The following is a 4,212-nucleotide window of genomic DNA, read 5'->3' as shown; positions in this document are numbered from 1 at the left end:
AACTGAAGCGTCCTACAATAGATGACTGGCTAAAGAAGCTGTGGTACATATATACAATGGAATATTACTCAACCATAAGAAGAGATGAAATACTGCCATTTGCAACTACATGGATGGACCTCAAGATAATCATGCTAACCTAAATAAGCCAGACAGAAAAAGCTGAAAATCACATTATATCACTTATAAGTGGGAAAAAAACCTAAAAGGAACAAATGAACAGGAGAAACAAACAGAGACTCATGGACATGGACTATAAGACTAGTGGTTACCAGAGTGTAGGGGGTGGGGGAGGAGGGGTAGACAATTAAAGGAGGTCAAGCATAGAGGGAGTAGATGGAGGGTGAAGTGGATAAAGGGGCTCAAATATATGGTAGCTGAAGGAAACTGAACTTTGGGGGGTAAACACACAATAGAATATACAGATGTCAAATGATAGTGGACACCTGAAAACTATATAATTGTATTAACCAATGTTACCCCAATAACCTTAATTAAAAAAATAAAAAATAAAAATAAATTGGTATTTAAAAAAATGTTTTTACTTCCTTTAAAGATTATGTAATATTTAATTTTATAATATTCTATTCTGTATAAGGGTTGCAATTTCCTGTCTCTGTCTGTCTGGTAGTCATTTTTTCATAGTTATGTATCTTTTTGTTAGGTAGAATAACCTCTTTCAGTATTCCTTTAACGTAGACCTTGTTGTAGAAAATTCCTTGAGCTTCTTTATGTCTGAAATAGTCTTTACTTCTCTTTCATATTTAGAGGAGAACTTTTCTAGATGTATTATTCTTGGCTGGTAATTTCTCTTACAATACTTTGAATATTTGATTCCACTCCCTACTAGATTGTAATGTTTCTTCTTAAAAATCTGATGATAATCTAATGGGTTTTCCTTTATAGGTTATATTAATCTTATTTTCCCTGGCTGCCTTTAGAATTTTTTTTGTCCTTAATTTTTTATCATTTTAATATAATGTGTCTTGGAGAAGGCCTCTTTATTTTGAGATAATTAGATGTTCTGTTTGCGTCTTGGATTTGAGGATATGATTCTTTCCATAGGTTTGTGAAGTTCTCGTTGAATATTTTTTTTGTTTTTAAATAAGCTCATTGTTCCCCTCTCCCTTTCTTCTCTTTCTGGTAAACCTATTATTCTTATATTGTTCTTTCTGACGGTGTCAGTTCTTATAGAGTTCTTTCATTTTTTTTTTAACTCCCAAGTCTCTCTCTTCTTCCATTTACATTATTTCCATATTTCTGTCTTCAATATCACTAATCTCTCTTCTATCTGATCTGCTCTACTTCCTAAGCTCACTATTTCATTCTTCATCTCTTTTATTGAGTACTTCAGCTCCAGAATTTCCATTTGGTTCTTTTTTGAAATTTCAGTCTCTTTGGTAAAGTATTCCTGTTGTTCATTGATTTTGTTTCTGAGTTCATTAAACTGCCTGTTTGAATTTTCTTTCATCTCACTGAGTTTTTTCAGAAGTGCAATCTTGAATTCTCTGTCATTTAAATCACATTTTTCAATATCATGAAGTTTATTTTCAGATTTTTCATTTTCTTTCTGAGCTGCCTTGTCACCTTGGTTGTTCATGGTGTTTGATGGATTGTTTCCCTGCCTAGGCAGTTATGGGAATGAACTCTGCTTTTTAAAAAGTTTTTTTTTTAATTATTATTATTAAGAGTAATCCTTTTTTAGCAGGTTGATAAAATGAGGTTTTTCTTTTGTTTTCCAGTAGGTGGTGCACAAACCTCCTGCCCTGCCCAGGCCTCCCAGATCTCTATTATGTGGCAAAAAAAAAAAAAAGCGCCCTTAATTCCCTGGGGGAGGTGTGTATCTTCTCTGTGACCAGGTCCCCTCAGTTCCAGGGTTTCACTCCATGGGAGAATGTGGTGGGTGATGGGGTTCCAAACCCCTACAGAGCCCCTGAAGTCCTGGTATTGCCCCAGCAGCCAGATGTGGTGCGTGCTCTCGGAAGTACCCCAGGTACCTTCGCCAGTATCAGCCTGGATGAATAGCGGTGGGGTGGGGTGGGGTGGGCGGGGTGACCAGTGTGCCTATGACTTCGTTCTCCAAGTAATGATGACTGCCGGCCTCAGCCACCTCACCTCTGTATCTCCACCTCTTTCACTGGTACCAGCCACAATGTGTGTCTGCCACTCAGAAGCTTTATGCTCAGTTCCCAAGGCTGCAGACTTCCTGCTCTGTGTAGCCTGACGCTCACTGCTGCAGTCTCGCCTGGGGTCCGCTGCTAGCTTTGGGAAAGTTTGGGGAGGCAAGCTCTGGGTGGCTGGAAGAGAAGGCTAGGCTCTGTGACTCCACTTTCTAGAACACAGTTGTAGCGCCTCGGTATTTCATCTCTGCCTGAATCTCTGCTCTCATCACTGGGTTCAGAATATCTGACTTTTATAACTACCGAGAAGCTGAGGAAGATCAAATAGAGCAAGACTGAAACTGTGGATGAATGTTATTTTATTTTTTATTTTACCATGTTTCCAAATTTAGCTCCTTTAATTTTTAAAGAACAGTAAGCAGAAAAATATCTTAAAGACCCTCCAGTCCAATATTCTTCAAACTACAAATTGTCTCTCCTTACTGAGTCATAAAATTAATTTTGGGAATCACAATGGGCAATTAAAATAATAACAGAAAATAATAGAACAGAAAACATCAGAGTCCCTCACCTATGAGTAGTGGTATTATTTTGTAAAATTTGTAGACACAGTAAAAAATAAATAAATAAAGTAAAATTTTTAAAAAATTCACTTTGAAAATATACTTCTCCAATCCAAACCCTTCACTCTACAGATGAGGCGACAGTGAGAAAATGACTTGCCCAAGGTCTCACAGCCAGTTAATAGTAGAGCTGGAACCACAGTCCAAGTTTCTCAATGCCCAATTCAAAGCTTTGTTACCTCATCACTGTTTGGAAGTTCTGGTAATATATACCAATTCTCAGTCAGTGGTGTCTGAACAAATTTACATCTTATAAATAATCAGTCTGAACATGTTTACTTGGTATTCACTCTGTTCAGTCATCAGAGTCCCTGAATGTCTAGCCACTGTACGTGCTCACATTTACTGAGAACAGTGTGCCCCTTATAACATTTTGGAGCTGAAATGATCTCTGTCATTCTCTTGAGGATAGGGATGATGGAAGGTCTAACCTGTTAGTACAAAGCATTATTGTAGCCCCTAAATGGGCTTCCTTCCAGGCTTTTCCTGGGCTCAGAGCTTTGAAGGAGGAACCAGACAACTTGATCTGTGAAACAAGGAGAGGTCTAAGTAGAAATAGTCATGCGGGCCTATCTGAGGAAAATATCCAGGGCAGGGTCAAAACATGATTGACTAAATAAAAACTGATTCGAACTCCCCTATTTGAGAATTTCTACAAGGGCAGGAGCATGAGGAAAGAACATTCTGGAAGAAATAAAATGTAGTAGGAGGGAGAAGACAATGTCAGAATGTGATTGGTTGAAAGGGAACTCAGCTAATCACCTTCCCAAAGGTCTTCTGTGAAGGCAGAGAGATGAGGATGGAACTTTTTATTTAAAAGCCATTTTATGGAAAGTAGAGCCTAGCAGAAGCCATTGCTGAATGGATAGAGACTGATTATCACACATGACCATGGGTGTCAAGGTTCTAAATAGATGGTGGACCAACTGCTTTTCTTTGTGGATTTTCTTTCTCACCTTCTTCAAAGCTGAGACTCTTTCAGATGAGACACTTTCAGCTCTAATTTTTAAATACACTGTGAGACCAACTTCATTGTGCTAGCTTACTCTTCTGCTTCCTTCTCTCATTTTACATTTTTTTTTATTTTTTATTTTTTTATTAAATTTATTGGGGCAACATTGGTTAATACAATGATATAGTTTTCAGGTGTTCGTTATCATTTGATATCTGTATATTCTATTGTGTGTTTACCACCCAAAGTCCAGTTTCCTTCAGCTACCATATATTTGATCCACTTTACCCACTTCACCCTCTCCCTATACCCTATATTTGACCCCCTTTTATCTTTTCTACTCCCTTCTCCTCCCCCACCCCACCAGTAATCACTAGTCTATAGTCCTCTGGTAACCACTAGCCTATAGTCCATGTGCATGAGTCTCTGTTTCTTTGTCCTGTTCATTTGTTGCTTTTAGGTTTATATCCCACATATAAGTGACATCATGTGATTTTCAACTTTTTCTGTCTGGCTT

The sequence above is a fragment of the Pteropus alecto genome, unplaced genomic scaffold, assembly GCF_000325575.1.
Source record: "Pteropus alecto unplaced genomic scaffold, ASM32557v1 scaffold280, whole genome shotgun sequence".
NCBI lineage: Eukaryota > Metazoa > Chordata > Mammalia > Chiroptera > Pteropodidae > Pteropus > Pteropus alecto.
Note: the sequence above shows the minus strand (reverse complement) of the source record.